Genomic DNA, 25,063 nt, shown 5'->3' on the forward strand with positions numbered 1-25,063 from the left:
GGGGTCACTGCCAGGCAAGGCGGGTGGGGAATCTCAGGTATCCAGGACAGCCGACGAGGGCGTCTTTCTGTCAGTTACCTGTGTGTTTTCAGAAGGCAAAACATTAGATAATCATTTAACTTCGTATCAGTTGCTTCATCCTCTTGGGTCCATTATCATCAACTGTAAAGGGACTTCTATCGTAAACATCCCTTAATATAAATATTTCACATAGTGAATGAAAAACAAGTTTCTGAATTAGGTGTTTATAAGTCATTCATAATGCATGAGGGGAGTGGGTGTTGGATGCAGCAGCTGAGACATCACTGGGGTGCCTGTGTTTGAATCCTAGCTCTGCTTCCGGTTCTGGCTTCATGCTAATGGGTACGCAGGAAGACTACAGATGGTGCTCAGGTGTTCAAGTGGCAGCCCTGGACTAAGTTCCAAGCTCCCACTCACGCGCGTGCTCTCTCTGTTTCTAATCACTTAGTGACTTAATTAGTAATTAATATTTAAAGCAGCATATGAGGGGAATTTATATTTTAAAATGCCATTTTTGAAGTCTGCCAATTCTAAATTTGTGTTAAAATATATATTCCCTAATTAACATGTAAATATAGATTGCTCAGGTAAATAAAACTTTATTTCCTCATTGCAGATAAACAGGATTTACAGCTCCTGGATGAAGTACTTTGGAGGCCTTTAAATGCCATAATCAACTGCGATTTTTAAAGAAAATAGATGGTTCTGGAAAGTTCATGCTGTTTCTTCATTTAATTTTAGGTGAGTTTTTTTTTAAACAAAGTAATTCAAAATTTACATCAAGCTTCATTCCCCTAAAGTGCTTGCCTCTTTTGTATGACAAGAAAATATTATGCATTATCAAAGCCTTTCCCTGTTTTATTGTTAGTGAGTTATCAGATGGTGAAAGAGTAAGTTGCTCTATCACTCATTTGTACTTTTTATTATCCAAAACTGTCTGAGCTATGATTTATGTAAGATATAGATGGCCCTGAGTTCCCTTTCTGGCTTCTATTAAGCAAATGCTATAACACTTAATTCTGTTCCAAAGATTATCTTGTTTTTTAATAGAGAAAATACATTTAGTTTCAAAATTATAAGCCAGCATGGGATAAGACTGTGTCTTAGTGACATAAAGTAAAACAAAATTTGGCAGTTTTAGTGATGGCTTAATCATCACCGACTCTATGTGTGAGATAACAATAATATTTCACATTATGGCTACTAGGAGAATTCTATCTTGCTTAAGAGATAAAACATGGTTAAGGCACATGCCCTAAATTTTTAAGCTGCTATATATATCTAGTCACATACACATTAAACTTTGTTTTATCTTACTATAAATGGATAAATAAATATCTTACATTACCATACTATAATTACCCTTATATGCTATGAAGACCAGAGTCTGTTTATTTGTGCTTTATATTAATCGAAAATATGCTATTATTATTTTTTCAATGATTAAAGAGGAATGGAGAAATTGAGTTGGAGTCATTGAGCAAGTTGTCAAGCTTTCCACTTCATCCTAAGTCCTGTGATTTTCCTATCTATCTCGAACAAGTAGACCAGAAAATATCAGTGTTTGCAATTCTGAATAAAGCAGTACAACCTACAAAGCATTGACCACTGTAGGAGTCTAATATAAAAAACAGGGTGCCTTCTTTGTACTTTTGGTCAGAAAGGAGGTGAATAATCCTGTCCTAATCATAAAAGCATATAAATTTGATTTGAGATTGAACACAGCATTAAAAATCAATTTCTTTTATTTTCAAGATATTTATTAGTTGTAGTTTCCAAAAGCTAACCTCGGTGTCCCTCAAAAAATATCAGTCAATCGATTGCTGAGTGTAGTACTTATTCTGGAAGAGGATATTAACGTGAAGAAGTCCTCTTACTAAATGTGCCCACCTGGGTGTGGGTTTCCCTCCAGGTGCATTCTTGCTCTGTTCCTGCTTGGTTTGTTGCACTGTGAGCAGCACCCAAGAGGCTGCCTTCCCTCCTCTATCCTGCTTTTCCCATGTCTCTCACTGTGACACTGAGGCTTGAACCCACTTCTGCTCTTTGTCCTATGAAAATCACTGGTGCTATAGTGTTTGTGCTGCTATTCATCTTCAGGCTGACTCACTATTCCAAGTTTAGCCTTTCCATTTTTCTATTATCTGTGTAAACATTTCCCTGGATTCCATTCCATCCATTTAAAACACTTAGAATATTTTCTCTTTTCTTGGTTGGAGCCTAACAAATTCCTCAATCCTTTATCAATTTCTTCCAAAACAATTGGAGGAAAGTTGAATGGGTATTAACTTGCTTCTCTCCAGAAAAAAAAAAAAAAAAAAAAAAGACTCCGGGGAAAGACAGACTGGCATGCGTCTTTTTCACTTGTAGAACTACACAATGTTCCTCATAGAAGTAAAGAATTCTTTTTTAAAAAAGTTAATGAATTATGTAAGAGCAATTTAAGGCTCTACAATAGCAAAAGTGATGAAAGGTATAGATATTTATCATAACCCGTGTGTTTCCACATAGACATGGCCTCTACTGCAAATGACTCCCTACCAATTTGTAACCATCAATGAGCCTACATTGACACATCATTTATCATACAAAGTGCATGATTTACACTAGAGTTTATTCTTACTGCTGTACAGTCTGTGTTGGGACAAGCATAATGGCATGTGTCTCCATTTTGGTAACTTACAGAACAGTTTCACTACCATTAAAAGTCTCTACGCTTCACCTGTTCCTTCCTGCCTTCCCTGTGGTCTCTGGAATCTTGAGTCTTTTTACTGTATCCATACCTTTGCCTTCTCCAGCCTATTCTATAATTCGAACCATGCTGTGTACATCCTTTGGGGATTGGCTTCTTTTACTCAGCAATTTGCATTTTACTTTCTTCCAAAGTTTTTCATGGCTTCAGTGACCGATTTCATTTCAGCGTTGAGAAATATTCCATTGCAGGGACATACTACAACTTACTCCCCACTGAAGAACTTTTTTTGCGGTTTCTAAGTTTTATCGGTTACCTCTGTTACAAACATCTGTTGCTAGGTTCTGTATGAACATAATTTTTCAATGCATTTGGGTAAATGACAAGGAACATGATAACTGAATTGTTAGATACAATTACACTAGTTTTAGAAGACACTGCTTAAAGATCTTCAGAATGGTTGTCTACATTGCTTCATTCCCACTGGCCCATGAGTGTAGGTGTCTCATTGCTCTGCATCCTCCTCAGCACTTTGTGCTTTGGTCGTTGTGGTAGACATGTCATTTTTAATTAATAATTCCTTAATGGCAAATGATGGCGAACATCTTTTTGTACACTTACTTGCATCTATATGCCTTCTTTGGTTCAGGTGTTGACCCACTTTTTAATTGGGTTTATGTTTTCTTATTGTGGAGTTTCTTGTATATTTTACAGAACAATACTTCATCAGATGGAATGTTTTACAACATTTTTTCCAATTTTCAGCTTCTCTTCTCATTCTCTTTAAAGTTTTATTACTATACACCACACTGAAAAAAATTGAACATAATATATATTTTTATACCATATTCTAAGTTACATAATATTGTAGCATTACTCTGCTGTCCTTAATAACATCACTGTGAACTTCTCTATTTTATATTGAATCTGTAAGAATGTTTTAAATTTTCACATACCAAATACAATTTTTGTTTTCTAAACATTCACATTTCACAAACTTCCGAGTGTCCATTATAAGAATTTCTTAGTATATTTATATTTAAATGTAGAGCTTCAGATTTATTTCACTACGCATCTTTCCATCTATAATTAAGAAATCCAACCTCTCTCTTTTAGTAATGCTTGCTTGCTACTTGCAGATGTTTTAGTACCTAAACATTTAACATTTCCAATAATAAATTCAGAATGTACTGGGCAACAAAGTGATAAGATGCCATTGTCTGATTGTCTCAGAGGTGAACAGTTCACCCTGTCTCAATATTTCTATTCACTTACATGACCTCGTTGATATTAAAGTAGCTTTCCACTTAATCATTTTGGTACTGTGTGGTTATTTTATGTGTAAGTGGCTTGCTGTTTTCATTTCCTTCTCATTTATTTATGCAGCAATTTTTCTTTCCAATGCTTTCTTAGAGGTCATCATGACTGCTCGTCAGTCCATTTCAGTGTTATCCTCAAAAGAACATAGTGCTCCTTCTACCAACAATTCTCATCTGTTCAACCAATGTTAACAATGACCCTGAATCCTAATTTAGAATCCTTTCAGACAATGTGCAAATTGCCATCAAAAGCCCAATTCCTTGGATCCCTTTGTAGTACAGAAATTCAGAGTCAGATGAGCAGGTTTGTATGACGTGATGTGAAAGGTAGTGAATAACTGATGATCCCAAAACAGTCTTCCTGGTGTTTTGGTGACAGAACTAAACATTCCAATCCTCAATGTTTATCTCCAGCTTATAGAAATGAACCCTATATTTTTGAAAAATATGCTTGGGAAGAAAATGCTTCCATTAATAATATAGTGTGTGTTAACACATAAATGTAACGAATATGCAGAGAAGAGGTACCTGGAATAATGGCAGAATACACTCAGCCTTAGAAAAATTTTGTGTTTTTATGTGGTAGGAAGCTATTGAAATAATTTCACTAACTTCATAAAGTAGCCTAGTGAGTCAAGGAAAACACCTGTCATCAAAGATAACTCAGCCTGAACAGATCTAATTGTCATGCTGGGGAAGAAAGAGCAGAACTGTAAATTTAACGATAAGGAAGAATATTTTAATGGGAGATTTTAGATCACTGTTGCCAAAAACGTACAGGAGAGTGCTCTAACCATAACATCACCTATAGTACTATTACTAATCCAAATAGTAAGATGTGAGAAAAAAAAACAAATTTGTTTAAAGCCATCCTAGAAATGAGCATGGTGCTTATCATGCTGTAGATTTTTTCTAAGTGACTGGTGAATAAGAACAAAGCACAGAGAAATTCTGGCTTGTGATAGCTGACTTCTTACTGTGTTTACTGAGCTGTACTCTAAAAGCACATACACTGCATTTCATGTCTAAACAAACCAGTTGACATGCACAATATTATTATCCCTTTTTGCATTAAATGAAGACACTGGACCCAGGGGTTGAAATAGCCTATACAGTGTTAAGTAAGTTGAAATGTAGGGAAAAATTGCATCATAATCCATACTCTATGGAGTACTACTCAGCTGTTAAAAAGAATGAAATACAATGGTTTGCAGCCAAATGGGCCACATTGGAAACCATTATGCTAAGGAAAATGAGCCAATCCCAAAAAGTCAGACACTGCATGTTTGCTCTAATATAACTTCCATCAAAATCTCAATGCTAATATGGCTACAGGTTGTTTTGTTCATTTTCTCATGAAATGGCTCCTTCTTGTTTCAATATGCAGTTTGTAGTGTCAAATCTAATTCTTTTTGCTGTAAATTGTATCTTTTTGCACTTCATGGTTATTTGTATCTCTCTCCCAATAAGTTCTTGTGATTCATTAATTAATCATCCATAAGAGATGGATTACTTATAAACACTTGAGATTGTAAATGTCCATTTCAACACTGTTTTGGTACATATCATGAGTGATAAAATTCTAGTTTTTAATTGTAATTCCTTCAGTGCCACGAGGGTCACACACTAGAATCTATTCCTTAGGTTCTTGATCTTTTATGTTCTCCCATTTCTAGCGTGAGACATCTAAGAAAATAAGGCTGATTTTGGCTTTTATATGTAATACATAGAAATATATTTGGTATCCAGTAGATATTGAGAATACTCCAAAAATTTCATGGAGTTGTAGGCATTTGGGCCTGATAATGGATACCTGTGGCCCATATCAGAGAACCCGGGGTTCAGTCCCAGCTCCTAATTCCATCTTCTAGTGAATACAGACTCTGAAAGGCAGCAGGCGATGGTTCAAGAGATTGGGTCCTTGCCACAGGCAAGACCCGTATTGAACTCCCGGTCACTGACTTGATACCAGTCCAGCCTCTCCATTGCAGGCATGCCAGAAGTGTAGCAGTTGGTCGGGGCATTCACGTTCTCTTTCCTCCTCCTACCTCATCCAACCCTGCTCTATCTCTTAAATACTATTTTGAAGCATTCATGGAAAATGGATTTTAAAATATTGAGATAAATTTATTTTGGTGTAATAAGCTTTTGAAACTCGTGATGGTGTGCAACATCTTTAACTATTTAAAGATCTCTCACTTTTATTGAGAGTTAACGAAATATCAAGAACTTTGCTAGATGCTGGAAATATGGCCTAGAAAAACAGAAGTGTCTTCCTATTCTATCTATATCCTGCCTCTTGTGTAACATGACTATATATAAATGTGTGTATGGGTGTAAAACCCCAACATAAAGGTGCCAAACAGTGTCCGCAATGGCCCGTATAATTTGGTAGTAAAAATGGCAAGTAAGGTAATAGTGTAATAATCACTTTTATAAAAAGTTCAACCCATAAATACCATGTGAATTGCATTGGAAAGAACCTGTGCCACTTGATTCTACTGCTATTATATCATTTATTTGTTTATTTAAACATTCCAGAGGAGGAAAAGGACTTTTAAAGTAGGAGAAGCACATTTATATTTCTGTGTCTGGATTAACTGTGATAAATAATATCTTAGAAAGAAGTGGAACTCCATTGACGTTCCCCAGTTATGATCGTAACTTGTTATTTTTTGTCCATTAATTGCTCCTTTGTTTTTCCAGAAGAGTTTGCAGAATGTTATTTACCTTCTCATAAGCATGGTTTTTCAAATGGTGTTATTACAGGCATGGATGGAATAATGCCTCCTTATCAAACATGAGCACTTAGTACGTGTTTACAGAAGTTAGTGATAATGCAGTATAATATCAGTGACAGCTCATAGCGTGAACTTGTGTTTTAAACATCAGCTGAGTTTCGTAGCTTTCAAAATGTGAATGTTACGTCTGTGTTGAATTTATTTTACCAAAGTCTTAAACTGTGAGTCTGATAGTTTCAAGCCAGCGAAGCAGGCAAATAGCAAAGCCTCACTTCAGTCAGTTCCTAACAATTCCATTGCAGTGGGCTAGAAACCTTAATATGTTTCTGTCTCTGAATTCAGGTAAGTGCTTGCAGGTTTTTTTTTTTCCCAATTCTGGTTGGAGGTTATCTTTCCTACGAACAAGTTTTTGTTGTTATTTCATGCCTTCTTAATATAGAAACAAATCTAGCGTCACATGGTTTGCCTTTTGAAGCTGAATTTCTTGCCAAGGTAATAAACATCCACAATATACATATTTAAATGGAAAAGTCAATAGGATATTCCAGATAAAGTTAGGTTCTTCCCACTCATCTACAGCAAATAAGCCTCTCACAAACTCGGTGAGGTAGGCCCTCATGTTGTGTTGCAGCAAATTTAGCTGTTCGTAGTTCATATGCCCGCTGCGTAGTCAGCGCTGCCACAGTGAGTGAGGCAGAACATGTCCCTGCCACAGTCCCATAGCGCCTGTGTTCTCCTTTGGGTTAGAAGTGTAGATGTTAAGTGCAATTACGACTTCACCTGGATGCCTTTTCATTCTTCCCTCTCTTCTCCATCCCTGTGGTACAAGGAGAGAAAGAGCCTACAAAACAAGGCTTTTAAATTCCCACTTAACTCAGTTCTTAACGGCAGTTCTTCCATCTCATCCAAAATCTCCTTTGAGATTTTCTGTGTCATCCAGCTGTGAGACTGTCCTGTGCTGAATTACCACTTGGTTTTTCAGGAAAATACTATTGATTCACCTTTTTGAAAGAGTGAGGGCTGTCATATTTCATCTTATCAAATAACAAATGTATTAATTTGATTCAGTTCAAGATTACATTCTCGTTAAAATATTCAAATATCTTGATACTTGTACCTGAAATTCATGCTTAATGTATATGAAGCGCAGTGAGCTGTGGTTGCCGAGTAACCTGAGGAGGAATGGCAGAATGGGAAAGCCATAAATGAGTAACTGGAACACTGACATTAGTTTCAGTTGGGTGACCTGCATCTTACAGCTGTACTGGCCATCCCTGACATTTCTAATGCAATGATGAAACAGCTTTCTCAGAAGCAGCTCATAAGTCATCAAGAGGAGAATTAGCACTTAACATAATGTTCTCTGTGGTCTGGTAGTGATTTGAAGAATGACTGTGAAAGCAGCAAAACTAGACCCTGATGTCTCTGGAAAACTTTATACAGAACAAAGAAAGAAATGTCTGCTGGATCTCCTTCTCAGACAGATTTTTGCATATTCTTGTGCTTCTGTATGCTCCATTCCATTGAGAAAATATTTCAGCATTTTCCCTCTTCTGTAGTTGCATTATCTTTATCACATTGGCTTTTTAAGGAGTCTGAAATATTTCCCCCCCATTTTCAAAAGCCATTGCTTTGAAAATTAATATTAAAAGCAATGGTAAAATTCGATGAATACTGAAATTAATCCATAAAGTTAACAACAGCAAAAAAACGTGGATACCTGCTGATGAAAACACCACCAGCAGCTTGAAACATACCCAGTGCTACTGTGTTCTAGCTGGGAATTCATGAGGGGAGGGGTCACTGAAAACTCTAGAATAAGATAACATGATTCCTTAAAATATTTTGCCTCTTAACCTATGAAGGAAATGTATTTTTACAGTTGTCACAATGAATGTAAGGGTATTTCCAGAAGTTTAGAGAAAATGAACTTCAAAGATTAGCTTATTTTGATGCAAAAATTGTCTATGAACTTCTGCTCCCTATACACGGGACAGACAATATCCTAATATTTCTTGAGAGGTCCACGAAGGCCTGTCCACTTTGGTGTAGTGCAGCGATTCTTGACTGGGACAAGACCATGCCTTCTTCAAGAACATTTAGCAATATCTATAGATGGTTTTTATTGTTGTGTTTGGTGGCAGGAGTGCTTCAAGCATCTGGTGAGTAAAGGCCAGAAAGTCTTGCACAGGAAAGAATTAATAATGGTGTTGAAGTTGGGAAACTCAGGAAAATAAATTGAGAACTGTAGGTTTTCATATGCTCCATATGAGATACTTTGCTGCATATGCTGTCTATAAATCTCACTCTCATTCCATTAGATAGATTCGGCCAGCATCCCCATATTAAATGACAAAGTAGAGGCTCAGAGTGTAATTTATTTAAGGTCATTCAAACACCAGGCACTGGACCTTGAATTCAAAAGGAAAGTAGATCACAAAGATTAAATTTTCTTCTGGCCACTCTGCTATGTATTCAAAATACCTGCAGGAACCTGTTCTGTGCCCTGAAATTCTCCGAGCTTTCTTGTTAGGGAGTGAACCAGCAGATGGAAGATCTTTCTGTCTCTTCTCTCTGTGAATCTGCCTTTCCAACAAAAATAAATAAATCTTTAAGTAAATAAATAAATAAAATTCTTGGTTTTTTTTAATGTTAGTTTGCTGACAAGAGGGTTGATCATAGCCTAATATTTCATGTCCTGCAATGAATTGACTGAATCTTAGGGATGTAGGTTATAGGGAAACAGATAACAAGATTTTAAAAGGGTTCATTTTAAAAAGTTCATCTTTGGAATATAATTTTTTGAGGAAGATGGTGTCCCTGAATAGAAGTAGAATATACAAAATATAGAAAGAGAATATAGAAAAAGCTAAACTGTACCCGAGGATGGCTTGCCTAAAGTCAAAAGATCCTTAATTGGCAAGCAATACATGAGACTGTGACACACAAAACAGAGAGCAGGAAATCCACTCTCACCAACACTTGCCCAAAACAACAGCAAAACATAGAACATGTGAAAAGTAAATAAAACCTTCTTAATTCACAGCGCCTACTCTTTTACATCATCCAGCTGATGCTTTTTAGCAGTTTGATGATGGCAAAAGTCATGCCCTGTTGTCTTTTTCGGCTCTTCTTGGAATTTGACTCTCCACGCAGCCTCTACCGCTACCACATGGGAGTGTTTACTCTCCTCCTACTAAATCAGCATTTTCATTTCTCCCTGCGTGTCTCTCTTTAGGGTGAAAAGAATTTTCCAAGAAGGTGCCTGTACTGGTTGCTTTGAATTGCTACCCAAAACAACAGAGATACATTCTGCCATGGTTCTTCAGGCAAGGAATCCTAAACCAAGGTCGGCCAGACCATTCTCCCTCTGAAGCTATTAGTGGAGAATCCTTCCTTGCCTCTCCGTAACTTCCACTGGCATTCCTTGGCTTGTAGCCACATCATTCTGATCACTTCTTCAGTCTTCACAAGTCATCTTCTGTGGTGTGGGTGTTACCTCTACTTTACTTACAAGCACACCAGTCATTGAATTTTGGGATTCACCATCCAATATGATCTCATTTTGACTCCTAGCTATTTTTCCAGTGACTCTATGTCTAATCAAGATAGAATTTTGGATTTCCATGTAAATGTGAATTTTTTTAAGGGCATTGCTTGATTGATAGAGAAGTAGAATCATTATACATGGATTGCACATATATAGACACACTCATACACGTGACTTATTGTTAGAAATGGCTCTACACAATTGCACAGGCTAAGAAATCCCAATTACTGCACCTGAAGGCCCTAGAAACAGAATTACTGATAGTGTAAATTCTAATTAGTTCCATGCCTTACACAAACTTCTATCTTCCTGTCTACAGTCCACTCTCTGTCCTGCCTTCCACAATGATTAGTCCATTATTTCCCCCACTGATATCAAACTTCTCCCCATGACTGACTCAGAGCTGTTTTTATATGTAGAATGTACATAGAATCCTTGAAGCAGAAATTCTTCTATTTCTGAATAGACACACCTTCATCTCATCCTAACCTCTTTTACCCTATTTTCTCTTAAAATCTGCTCTCTCTACCAAGGGTTAAACATATCCACACATGCATTTTCTCTTGTATATCATCAGTCTCCCTGACATTAGTGGACCATTCAGCATGATTTCAAGAGTCATAGATAGACAGATAGATAGGTAGGTAGGTAGGTAGATAGACAGACAGACAGACAGACAAACTGGCCGAACAATAGACTGACCTTCCATTGACTTCATTTTTCTTTCAATTTCTTTTGTATTTCTGATACTCTACACATCCAAGTTCCCTAAAAAGGTCTGGAAGACTGCTTCCATTTTGCCACCTCCCTTTCTTCTCCTTTTCTCATCATTATATGAAAACGGCTTTAAGTCATCATTATTTCCATATTCCCAAGCTGAGTGCTCCTTCTTCCTGCTCTTACCTTTTCAGTAGCTTTCAAGTCAAACAACACCCATTCCTTTCTAAAAATAACTCCTTTGTCTTGGCTCCCATTTAAATATACTTACAAAGATGTTTGTGCCACTTCCCTGACACTGTCTTATGAGAAATCATTGGCACCTGCGTACAATCTCTCTTCTCATGTTTTAACAAATCCCTCTGTACCTAAATGTTCAATGTATGGTACTCCATACAAGCCCTATCTCAATGGCTTCTAGCTTATATAATAGACCTGTATCATGTCATATTTCAAATACAACACTGTCCCTCACGCTTTATTGCATGCCTTCAACATGCTCCTGCACCCAGCTTTTGCTTTAGTATAAGTGGTGATTCCACTTACTTCATAATGCTGGGAGGATATTTTTTTCCTTATTCTCTCTCATCTTGCATTCAGTCCATGACTCATTTCTGTCCATTTTAGATCCAGTTTATTTCAAACATCCACTCTCTCACGGTCTTTCTTTTCTGCATGTAGTCCATTATGAAAGCTAGATTATGTCATCATCATGTTTTAAATCTTCTAAAAGATTCCCATTGCACTTAGAATAAGTTTCAGAATCAACCATGTGGTTATATGTTCCTAGTCCGTGGTGACATTTTTGGGTTCTTGTGCTCTCCTTTATGCATAGTCTACCACCCCAGAGGCTTCATGGATTCCTTGATTACATGAAATCACTCTCCCCAGTGGAAGTATCGGACATGCTCTTCCCTTTGCCTGAAATTCACGCTCTCCATGCTTCACAGGTGTCGTATCAGATGTCCTTTTCTCAGAGGAATCTGATGTACAACCAAATCATCTCAGAAAGGACATTCTTTCCTTATATACTATTGTAAACATGAACCTAATCATTCACTATAAATCTGAGACTAACTCAGCTTTCCTTAAAATCTTGATAATAAGAGAGATATAGCACAAGTCAGAATATTTGAAATTATACCTCAGCATAATTATACATTATTAATTCATATGCTCATACACACACATGTTGAGCATAGAGAATCTCTAAGTTACGCATTCCAACCTATGGTTTGATTTCCCACGTCACTGTCATACCTTGATGAAGAGTTCCCAAATCAGCTCTGTCTTCCTGGGCCATTACGCTGTAGAGCCCACTTCTCTCACAGATAATAATTCCCTTAGAACTCAACTTCCAAGTCCTCAATCTCAATGCCTGTTCCTTTAGGATCTAGTCCCTAGGCCCTTTGCAATTCCAATTAATAATTTGCCATTCTCCAGCTACCACCTAAACTGAACAAAGTATTTTCCTCTTTTACATAAAAAGCTTGATTTCTCTGCCTTTCAGTTTGCTTTTTGAGACAAAGCCATGCATAACCAACAGGCCCATTGAAGATCATTTCCGGGAAAGCAATGTTCTTTAAAAGATCAGGAACTGCACAGCTTCCATTAACGTGTGGAAAGGCTGCAGTTTCAAAAGTGAAAACCCTTTTTGCAATCAAGCTGCATGTTAATCTTCAAACAGATAAGTGTAGCTAAAGAAAAAAAATTAACTGTAGCTTGTAGGGTTATACATAATCAGGAAATATTTTGCTAATGTTTATTGATAATTACTCTGCAATTTTTTAAGATTTTATTCCTTTTTGATTGAAAGACAGATTTATAGAGACATGGAAAGACAGATGAGTGATCTTCCATTCACTGGTTCACTCCCCCAATGGTCTAAGTTGATCCAAAGCCAGGAGCCAGGAGATCCTTCCAGATCTCCCACATGGCTGCAGGGGCCCAAAGACTCAAGCTCTCCTCTACTGCTTTCCAAGACAATGATCAGGAAGCTAGACTGGAAGTGGAGCATCTGGGACATGAACAGATACTTATCTTGGATGCTGGTACCACAGGCAGAGGATTGGTTTGCCATGCCCCATTCAGGCCCTACAGTTGCTCAGCCGTTTTTACCAAATATATCATAAAGTCGAAAAATATAAGACAAATACTTGCTGTGTTCAGTACTTTGGATACAATTGCTTGCTATGAAGGTAACAATAAGGGAAACAAGCTAAACTATAGGATTTAGTGTTTACTTACAGGTTCAACTTGCTCAGTGCGTGTGTGTATGACATATTAACATAAAACTATTTATCTTCGTGGCAAGGTAGAATGTTCTTGCATGAATAATGAATGTGAGTGGCTAATATCCCCCTGAATACGTTTGTCATCTGTGATGAAGAATATAGAACGTTAGTATTATTTTGCTTCATATTTACAAACCAGACTTTATTGTATCAACAGGGTCTTCCTAATATCTTAGCATAAGCATACGGTGATGCCTTCGGTAAAAAATAGGAAGATCATCTTCTCACCATTATTTACATGCAGGTTTCCTTTGAAACACTCATGTGCTTCCCTCACTGGTTTCTATTCCACTTTCACTCCTATCTTTTGTTCATCCTTGGACTGTCTCCAACTTCTCCATTTCACAAGGCCTTGCCAGGATATGCGCAGAAAGCATTGTCTCCATGGGGAGTTCCCTAGACTGATCTGAGGGGATAAAACCTCCAAGACTGACTCCAGTGAACTTTCCAATATCATCTACAGGTGTGGGAACCTCTGAAACCTTGAATAGATGGTCTTTATTAGAGGCAAATTTGCTACTATTAACATGCAAGTGAATTTATATTATTAGTAGGTTCACATTAAATTAATTAACATTAGATGAAAGTTTACCATTAACTTCAGAAATGGAATTAGTTTCAAATTTTTTGTTACTTCTTTCAGTCTATGCAATATTCTTGGTAGTCTGTATCCCTAACATTGAAGATGTTTCTTTTGGTTTCCACATTCTTCATTATTTTGGTATGTTTTGTTAACCACATATGCTCCTCTTCTCCCCACCAAAAAAATCACGTATTCTTTTTTCCCTAAAAATCATGTTAAATCTTTTTTATAAATTTGTACTTTCTCGTAGTCACTTACCCTATATTTTGAGCATGATTTCTTTTCCATTTGCTCCATTTTCTAATACCCTTTATTTTTATTCTACTTTATTAATGACTTTTAACTGATGCCAAAAGGGTACATCACAGTATGCTTGCAATCCTCTCCATTTCATTCCCTATGGTATAGCTAGATGGACAGCCTAAGACACATGTACTGTTAGTAAATTACACTGCCCTCTCTTCTTGCCCAGCAATTACTTAGTTACCACCCCTTCCCAGGAGAGCACTGGCAAGGAAGGGAGACCCTCTGTAGCTCCTGTAAGTTCTCCAGCTGATCTTGGTCCCTGAGCATGTTCTGAATTTACAACAGCAGTTCCTCCATTGACCTTTAACAATGGATGATATGCTGGTATAGTTCCTGAACAAAAAAGGAAAAAAAAGGGGGTCGGAGGAAATATATCTAATATCTCAACAACTGCTTTTCAAATGCGTAAACTGAATGGGTAATTAGTTCCCCCTAAACCTGCCTACATTTATCTAATTAAATTATCTGCCTGCTCCCAAGTCTATTAACTGGATGCTTTCTTTTGTATTGTTTCGACAGTCACATGTTCAGTATCTACAGTCCAATCTCCCCATATAGACTGTGGCCCATTTTGTATTTCTTTGACAACATTTAATTCAGTAAGTGCTTTTAGAGAGAAACCGTTAAAATTATTTAATTAGAATAAGTCATCTCATTTTAAAATAAGCTGCATGAAAGAAACCAGGAAACAGTAATATCTAATACTGTATCTCCAGACTAATAAAATGATCTTTTAAGATTCAGCCCTCAGGAATTTATTTTGTTGACTTTACAGCTAAACTTGCTTTTTCAGAAATACCCCTCTGCTTCCTTTCTAGCTAAGAAATAATATATGCTATCAAATGGAGACATCATGGCCATGCAAACACACATGGATGCATACTACAGGGGTTGTCACAGACGGTGATGGAACAGGTGCTTAACTGAGTTACCTGGCAGTCTGAGCCGCAGATCACACCAACCTACTCTCCCAGTACACTGCAAGGCCATAAAAGAACTGAGAGGCCATAAATGAGTATCTGCTACTTTTGTATCCATTTGAGCTTACTAATTTTATGAGCATCCAGACCTCTTTAAACTCTCTTGGGAACTTTCCATTGCTATACAGAGCAGATTTTGCTTGGCAAGAATCTGTGCTTGTCACTATTCATTCTGTTTTGGCTTCAGTAAAAGGTAGCTCCAGATAGAGTGCTCTGTGGATTGTCTTCTGACACAGAAAGAAAACACAAAATAGCATCCCCCACCTCGAACGAGGCACAGTCATGGAGTTTCACAGAGGACACCAGACCAGGACTGGAGGGAGCCCTCAGAATGAATCACCACTTAGAGTCAGCGTAGTTAAGACCACAGATTACAGAATGTACTCACAAAGAACCCATTTCTCTTCTGGCACTAGGGAAAAAGCATAGTTGGGACTTTGAGCAAATGATTTCACTTTACTGAGCCCTCGTTCCTTTGTTCGTTCATTAATAAAATCATTGGAGTGGATACCAAAGTAGATTATAGACATGGATCATCCCAATTCTAAAATTCCATGCTTAAGTTCTCTTTAACTTGATTATCATCCTCACATCTAGGAGCCTATACTAAGGAAATGATTCATAAATGTTTACACAAAGGTACATGGCTGCTAATGAAAAACTTAGGCAGTGACTAAATTTATATTTAGCAATAAAAGATGGCCAAAGAAATTCTGATAGAGCTAACAAGTGAGGTTTAATTCAACAACTAAAAAGCGTTTTCAAACATAGATATCACTGTGTGCTTATTTACTAGTTCTGTCAGAAGTGAAAAGGTAGTACTCAAATTGTCTAAGGTTTTGAATATATGAAGAAGTCCATCAAAGTATCAATATAGATTAGTCATGACAGTTGAATTATAAGAGTTTATAGTGTATTTTTTTTCAAATAAGAATTTCTTTATTGGAAAGTCAGATTTACAGAGAGAAGGAAAGAAAGATCTTCCATTCACTGGTTCACTCCTCAACTGGCCACAACAGCTGGAGCTGAGCTGATCTGAAGCCAGGAGCCTCTTCATGGCTTCCCCCATGGATACAGGGTCCTAAGGCTTTGGAGCATCCTCAACTGCTTTCCCAGGCCAAAAGTAGGGAGCTGGAAAGGAAGTGGAGCAGCCAGGACAAACCAGCACCCATATGGGATCCTAGTGCATGCAAGGTGAGGACTTTAGCCACTAGGCTACCATGCCAGGTCCTATCATGTTATTTTATAGACCTTTTCTATGTTTTCTATAATTAACATGTAATGTTATCTTTCTGGAAGGAAATAGATTAGCAAGTATAACTTTTTATTGTTAAAAAAATTAATTTTTCCAAAGAGCAAATTCGAAATATAATTTATAATTGGAAGTTTTAAATAAAGGATTCAAAAACAGAAGTTTGGGAATACACTTGCATAAATCTCTAGGGAAAAATGATTCGAAGTTCATGTTAGATTATCTAAAGGTCATGCAACTATTGCCTTCATAGTTCCATTTAATGCTGGTTTTCTATGACATATCTGTAGTGGGAAAACATCAAGAAATCCTTAGTATTTACAGTAATACAATGCAAGAGGAGAGTGCTTATTACAAAAATATCTTACAGGTGAGGACCAGCAGTGTGGCATAGTAAGTCAAGCCCCTACCTACAGCTTCAATATCCCTTATTAGTACCAGTTTGTGTCCAGGGAGGGAATCAATCAATCTCTCTCTCTCTCTCTCTCTCCCCCTCACTCCCTCTCCCTCTCGCTCTCTCTCTCCCCCATCTCTTTGTGTGTGTGTGTGTGTGCGCGCGCGCGCACGCATGCGCATGCTTTGTAATTGTGACTTTAAAAATAAATTCTTTAAAAAGTGAAAGTTTTAAGGTCAAAACAGAAAATGCTGATACTAAGTTGTATGAAGCAAGATAGCTTGCAGGAGTGTTGTTCTTTCATGGGAAATTTGCTTGAATAGAATAGATACTAATCCGATTAATACTTTTTAGGTCAGCTGTTCAAAGTGACTTAAGAAACTATGTGCTTGCAAAAACAGTTTAGTAGATCACAATCTTTCCGTGTTGCTACTAACAAGTTTTCTTATTTAACGCAAACCAGTGCTCTACCAATGAACACTTTCTGTTGCATTAAAAATAAGCAACATTAAAATGTGTCCTGAAAAATTGCAGTTGTACAAGTTCAAATTGGTTGGTCATGTTTGAGTTTCACTTACATTGGCAGTCAGTGTTTTGTTTTAAACCGTGTTAATTGAAGCTAGTAACTCCTGAGCCCATGTTGTTACCTTGAGTTTGTGGGAAATTAGATACAATCAAAACCAGAGAGCAGGGAAGCAAATAACCAAATAAACCCCCTCCCGACCTAAGGGACCAGCGCTTAATAATCCCCTGCCTGGAGTACACTGTGAAGCACTATCACCTGTCTTAGTCCCTTGGTAACTGGATTCTTCCTATGAAATGAGGGGATCACTTCAGCAAACTTTGTTACAATTCTATTCACAATGTGAAGCTGATGTTAACATTTGTGAAAAGGAAGTTAAGACGTTATGAAATCAAATGTGCTGACATCATATTCCCCAGTGTTTAAAGATAGGGAAAGAAGCAAGTTGTTCTAACAGCTAACAGAAGATGCCCTGTATGTTTGCCAATCACGTTGAATGCCCTGGTGGCAGTGTACGCTAACTTGAAAAATGAAAGGCTGTTGAATTTGTAAGATGAAAACCAGGAGAATAGCAGCAGGTAAAGACTCCAAAAGAATCAAGTACATGCAGTGGAAGAGTCTAGCCCACCACATGCGAGAATACTTACATATTATTCAAATTGTGGCTTCTTAGTCTTTCCTTCATCAACTCTACTCAAAAGGATTAGGGAGTGCTAATTTTCCAGGGTAGTTACTCCGTGCCTTTTGTGCCTGTTCTGCTTCACACACACTTTATAGGATTGTATCACCATGACTCACAGCACTGAAGGACTTTTCAGGGTCACAGCAGTGCCAAAGCTATTTTAATAATCTCAGCTGATTTGCGGTAGGACTTTACTGTCTCCCTCTTTTCAAATGAAAGAGAACAAATGTAATGTACAGCATTCATTTTATCCTTTCTGGTGGTTTCCGACAATGAAAGGAGTTTGGTTTTAATTTGGAGTTCTTTGTTTGCGGTCACAGGCGTTTTTAACCCCTGGGTGCTTCTTTGAGCGATAGTCTTCAAAGGGATTTTAAAGCTGTGTGGTTTTTTTGGGTTTGTTGTTGTTGTTGTTGCTGTTGTTGTTGTGTTTTTTTACATTGAGTATTGGTTTATTGGATTTTTTTTGAAATATAGTTGATTTTGGTGTTGGGTAATTTCCTGAATTAGATGACTGTGAAGAAAAGTAGTTAAAACTATATATCAATGAACAGTTTTTAGTATTTGTTACAAATCAAGGTGACCTTTTAAGGCTTTGTTTAATTCAATATCAGTAAATTATTAAAAATATCATCCATGTCTATAATTTTTATTTTTATACCCTTTATGATGAAGATTATTGAAATTACATTCAAATTTTTTAATAATAATTTTTTAATAATAATTGACATATATGTCATTTTTTAAAAACCCAATAGAAATATTGCAAAGGACCTCCTAATGTGTTTTTATGTTATATGTAGAAACAGCAATAATCAACACACTTCCCATGGTCTGTTCTGTCCTGTGACTATATCCAGGCTTTAATTGGTCAGTAACTCCCAGATGGTTGGGGATGGCAGCAAGCAGCCCTTCCTGTCTCCCTAGAGTAGTCACTGTATTTAAACTTTGCCATTACACAAATGGTCCACACTGGCTGGGTAGATGTGCATGGCAAAATGGAAAGACAATGCTGATATGAGGGGAAATACCTGCCACCAGTGACCCTGTTGGCATTTCCTTAAGCACTAGGAATACACTGAAGGTGAGTCCCTACTTCTTAATGGCAGTCATTGCCTTGGGGAGTCCCAGGATTGTTCAGAGTTGAGATTGATCCAACTCTAAGACCCCACTCCACTCTTAACATATAATCACCCAAATATATTTTGGTTAATTCCAGTGGACTATACCACAGACCCATATTTATGTTTAATTTCAACAAAGCTGAAACCCAATCTGTTGAGATAGCACAGGGTTTTGATACAAAGAAAATGAATTTTAATTATCTTATTTAAGCTGTGATTTAAAAAGTTTGCTCCAAATATATTTTGAGACTAGCCTTTCATTTACTGTTGTACCGTTTTTCACAACTATGTTTATTGAATAATTTAATGTAGGTTTTTTTAAAAAAAATGTTTTTAAAGGAACTGTGAGCTACTTCCTATTGCGTCGGTAACTGGCATACAAAAATACTTAGTTGGCCAAAGTCATAGGCAGTTACCAATATTTTAAGAGATTACTGGTGTTTTAAAATGCAGAGTCATTTCATTTGTAACTTCAAATGTTGTGCAGACCTTTTATTCTTTTACTTCTGCTGTTCATTTTTTTTTCTTCTTCTTGCTCACCAAGTTGAGTCAGCAAGAGAAACATATTCAAATTAGACTTGTCATACAGAAAAAAAAAATCTGACTTTGTCAGGGTGGGTGGAGGGGGAAAAAGCAACTTTTTTGTCAGTCTTTTGTATTTCAGCAGCTGGATTCATTGCTACCATGGTAACGGACCACATGATGAGGTGTATTAGATTGCTGTGTGTTGAGCACAAGAGGAAGAAAGAACACAGCTTTTTATTGAAGTTGAAGGTTACTTTGGAGTTCCTTCTAGGGAAGTGTGTAAAGTCAAATACTATAGTGTTCAGATTATGTAGTACATCAGATGAGGAATTAGGGGCATGTTGGTGCGTTTAACTACAAAACCAGGTAAGGTAAATTGAATCTATGAGGCTGAAGTCTTTACTTCTGTTGCGGTGCATAACTCGAGGGGTGGAATTTCACAGTCTCCCCCACCTCCCCTCCCCCCGACACGGGCACAGGACAATTTTCTTTTGTCCGCTCCTCAACTCCTCCACCTCCGATTTCATGTGCTTTTAATTTGCAAGTCTGAAACATTGTGAATTGTTCTAGTTCAATGATTGTATGAGTGTGTGTATGACCGTATCTGTGTGTGTGTCTGTAAGTCAAAGAATGAAAAATGAAAACTAGAAAAGATAATAATAGTGTCTTCAAATACATGTGAATGTGAGCAAAGTGCGTCCTTGTTTTGTTCTTTGGAAACTGTCCCATTTACTCAAAGGACATCTTATTAGTGGCATTAGTCCAAAGTTATCCATCTTTTATACTGAATTAAGCAGCAGGACAAAGTCCTCCTGCAGGGTATTTTGTCTATATATTGCATGTGGGATTCCCCCGACCCCCTTTCATCAAGTTGCTGCTTTCCTTCTCCAACATGAATAGTTCCATTTCATCTATTATTTTTTTTCCAACACCCTGTATTTTCATGAGTGTTCTCTTAGGCATTGTGGCTGTATGTGTATCAGAGAATTTAAAAACAGAAATAAATAGAGGCTGGCTGCGTTGTTGAGTAAGCGCTTGCTCAGAGGCGATAAGAACTGAATGTAAACAACTCCATGCAGCGTGCTGAGGCAACAGTTCCCAGAGCACAGGGGCCTCCTCTCTGCTTGTTTACATATCACCCTGGCAGCTCGCATCAAAGGGCAAGGCTTTGATACACACAGAGCAAGATAAAGAAGAAGAGGGAAATGTCTTGATGAATAACTTATTTTGGCTCCTTGTTCACGTTTTCTGCTCATACGTGTTGTTTGACTTTCTCTCAAGACACTACGATTTATTACCATTTTCCACCAACTTGCCCCTTTGACAGCAAAGTAGTAGCAGAGCTCCACTGTTATTTTAGTGAGTTTACTATCTATCCGCATAGTTTTCCTGTTGGAAAATCTTACAAAAATGCTTTCTTAGTTCAAGTCAATTGTAAAACACCAGTTGGCACTGATGAGGGAAAGGGGCAGTGAATTATCCCTGGATTGGTCCTATACCGTGCTTTCTTCAAAAAAGAAAGCAGATCTCATCATCTTCATTGAAGCTCGGATTTCTATTGGTATTTTTCTAGTCGCTCTAGTTCTCATGTGCCAAAGCCATCTCTAAGGTTTGATCACAGTTTAAATTGCTATTTAACACAGTTTTCCTGATTTCAAACGAACAGAACTGTTTTAGCACCTAATATTTGCAAAATTTCTATGCTTGCTCTGAATCTATGTTCAAAACATAGAATGAGCTATGGGTATGTCTTTCAAAGCATACATTTTTTTTCAAAAGCATAACTTGCTATTAAGCTTTTGGAAGCTCCTCAAAATCAATTGACAGTAATGCCTATGAAAATATTTTCAGTGTAAAAATCTGAAAATAAAATGTGAGGTAGGAACTAATCTGTTGTTATTAAAGACTAAAAGGAAGTAAAAGAAAAGCAGACATCAACAGAAGATGCAAGAAAACAAAGAGCAACAGTAAAGATGCAAGTATAAACGATCCCTTACCCAAGTGTCGTTCTTTGATTTCAGCGCAGAAAGGGGTTCGCTCTCTGTACAACAAAGGAGAAAAAGAGACTGAAACAGAGAGAATAGCATAAGGTGAAATTATTGCAAAGTGCTATCATTTCACTATTACCATGTTTAAAATGTGTAAGTCATAAGTAGTTTCTTTCCGTTCATTGAAATTATGTTAGGTATGATAGAAATATTAATTATAAAGAGTTGCTCATTAATTGAAATGGTAACATAGATCCCTACAGTTGAGCTTATTTTGTTCCTTGTTGTAGCTAACATGACAGTTCGTTTGCACAGTTGTGCAGAGTGGTGCGAAAAGCATGATCTTCCCAAACTGCCAAGGTCTTTGTTCACCTGACGCTAGAGCAGACACATCCGTTTCTGGAGTTAGCGTATCTGTGATGTCATAAGTCAGAAGCTCCTTTTAAAGCTATTTTGGCACATTTATTCTTAAAAACATTTACTTTTTGTGTATTAAATTTTGCCAGTAGCTTTAAATTAAATGATATTTTGTCAATGTTTGTTTAAACATGCTGAATTGTTAACTTTGAATGATAGTGCTTATTAACATCCTAACTTTAATTTCTATAGCTCCCTAGACTCCCAAAGGGCTAATTATCTGCAAACATTTACCTCTATTAAAGCACAGTTATTTGAGAATCCTAATGGAGAAGAATTGTATTGAATAACGTAGCCTTTTCTAGGAAAACAGTAAGTTTTGTATTCCAAGAAAATATTTCTAAAATAAATGAAGATTAAGCCAATAACTGATGGTAAACTGTCCAGTGAAATAGTATACGTTTAGTTGCAATTCCTGAAGTTATTCGTTAAGATTGATTTTATTATTAATCACAATATAATTCTTGTATAAAAAGGAATAGTTCTCTTTTGTAAAAAAAAATCTTAAATTTGTTAAATGAAAAAAATTGTGCTGTGATCCTGATCATGACAATGACATTGACAATAATAATTCATTTGTAGACTAAGATAGGCAATGGAAACCTCTTGGCTACCTATCTAGTAAAAGGTCAATGTTTTCAGAAAGAAGATAGAAATTTCTAATGGATTACATGATTCTCAGAAATTAATTCTCAAACTTAATTCTGACAGTAATATCTATAACAAAAGATGTGCTTGCTCTGTTCTTATCAGACCTTATTATAAAATATGTTGGCTTTGTTCTATAAGCCGTAGAGACTTTCATCCAAAATGATTAAAGTTATCAAGAAGTATACAATGTGTAACCTGGTATCTGGTAGTAAAAAGTAAACTCAATTCTAGAAATGAAAATTTAGTTGCAATTTTTCAGTTTATAAAGAAGCAGTCCACTGACTTCACTTATTGATACCAGCTCGACTGAGTTTATAATGACATGATCATAACAATTACTCTGGTGAATATATTATGAAATGTTCACAGCTAATGCTATTTCAATATTTTTCATTAAGTTTCTAAATTTTATTCATTTTAAATAGTCAACAGCACTTTATGTGAAGTTATGTTTGCAGGAAAAAAATACATATTCTGAAAAACCCTTTTTTTCTCCCTATTACTCACATAAAAGAAAATTACTAGAAGGCTGGCCATTGCATTAGAGGTAGAAGAAAATAAGAAAGAACTAAAGCTAGAAAATCATGCTGTCTCACTTTGTTCCTAATTCTGTATTCTGAAACACAAAAATTTGTTCACCCTATAAAAATAAGATTTACAAAAAAAAAAAAAAAAAAAGAGTGTCCTCAAAGGCAGAAACCAGAGAGTGTTTCAGGGGAACCTGTTACTTCTGGAAAATGCTATGTGCATAATTCAAAGAAAGAAATCTAGAAACAGTATTTGTATTATCTATGAAAAAAATATCCGTAACATATCATAATATAAGTTCACAACCTGTTTCTTAAGTATCGGCAAAAGACACAGATGGCAGAAACAGAAAAGTTTGGAGACTAGATCTTCATCATCATGACCACAATAATTTGTACCAACCACCAGACCTCGGTCCGAGCGTTTTTCACTGACTAGTTAGTTTTGCCCGTAAGTCAACTATACTGCTGGTGAGTGCAGAGTGGGGATGTCAGAGATAGCCCTGTCAACCTTATAGAATTTCCCCTTCTGTTGGATGTTCTCATCTGCTTGTCCAGGGAATTTGACCTACGTTATCCTGAACACTTTGTGGATCTGTAAGCATTTGAGAAAATCACCGCATGGAATATAACCAGAGAAAAGTCATAGGGGACAGATAGAATCCAAAAATTAATGCTACAATCCACGAAAGAGATGAATCAGGTTCTGAGCTTAGAGACTGGAGATCTGAGAGGTATTTTGTCAGTTACCGGCATTCACAGTAAGGTAAGTAGAAAGCTTCTTGCTTTTTTAAGCCTCCCTGATATTTGCAGGCTGTTGCATAGAGCACTATAGTAAGATTGTTGAGGCCAAGAAAAGTGGGCATATCTTATAACACGTAAGCTTTCCTCCTCCAACCAAGGGTCACTCTGTCTTCTGTGTTTTTGAAATAGAGCTATAGGGTAACCGAGGAAAGAACTCTTCAATTTCCCCTTTCTTTAAAACCTTAATATTCTTAGATTTTTCACAAATAATGATTAATTTCCTTTTCTACACATAATAGCTTAAGTATATAGGTATATAGGTAAAGATCATTTCATAAAGCCAAAAAAAAGAAGGGTTCTTTTTATCATTGTGGAAGCAGTCTCCTCATAGAACAATTGAATTTCTCATTTAGATATGTTATTATTCCCCTGGTGTTACCCCATATTTCCCCTTCTTGGCAGAATACTTGTCTTCAAAATGTTTGTGGAAAATTAATATTACAAGAAACCATGCACCTAGGCAGGTGTCTGGTGCGGCAGCTAAGAGGTGACGTGGGAAATCTATCTCCCATGTTGCTTGCCTGGATTCAAAGAAGGCTCTGCTTCTGATTCCACATTCCTGCTAATGTGCACCGTGGGAACAGTGGCCATGTGGGGAGTGAGCCAGAATATGGAAGCTTAGTCATTCTAACTCTGCTTTTCAAATAAAAATAAAAAATAATTTAAAACACTTCACCAATTTTATACTAAAATTTAACTGTTTAAATGTTTCTATGCATTTCATTCTTTAAAAAGTCGTATTTTTAAATTTTTATTTGAAAGGCATATTTACAGAGAGAGGAGGAGAGACAGTGAGAGAGATTCTCCATCTGCTGGTTCACTCCCCAAGAGCTACACCAGCCAGAGCTGAACTGATTTGAAACCAAGATCCAGGAGCTTCCTCCAGGTGTCTGACATGGGTGCAGGGACACAGGACTTAGGCTGTCTTCTGCTCTGTTGCCTTCCCAGGAGCCCCTTGGTGGAGATACACGAGTTCTCT

The 25,063-nt window shown here is 36.9% G+C and overlaps 1 protein-coding gene across 9 annotated transcripts in view; it reads left to right on the top strand.

The window, feature by feature from the left end:
- DTNA (dystrobrevin alpha) overlaps positions 1-25,063 on the top strand; it is a 301,963-nt gene that overhangs the window by 147,672 nt on the left and 129,228 nt on the right. For 5 of the 9 annotated variants that reach the window (XM_040984880.1, XM_040984874.1, XM_040984877.1 and 2 more), the window contains exon 2: positions 638-762. The gene's annotated coding sequence lies outside the window, so the exon portion shown is untranslated. Of the gene's footprint in view, positions 1-637; positions 763-19,913; positions 20,064-25,063 lie in introns of those variants that run through there. The other 4 variants (XM_040984866.1, XM_040984868.1, XM_040984875.1 and 1 more) reach the window with 1 other exon arrangement.

Source organism: Ochotona curzoniae, unplaced genomic scaffold (assembly GCF_017591425.1).
Source record: "Ochotona curzoniae isolate NIBS_2020 unplaced genomic scaffold, NIBS_Ocur_1.0 contig_43, whole genome shotgun sequence".
Classification (NCBI taxonomy): domain Eukaryota; kingdom Metazoa; phylum Chordata; class Mammalia; order Lagomorpha; family Ochotonidae; genus Ochotona; species Ochotona curzoniae.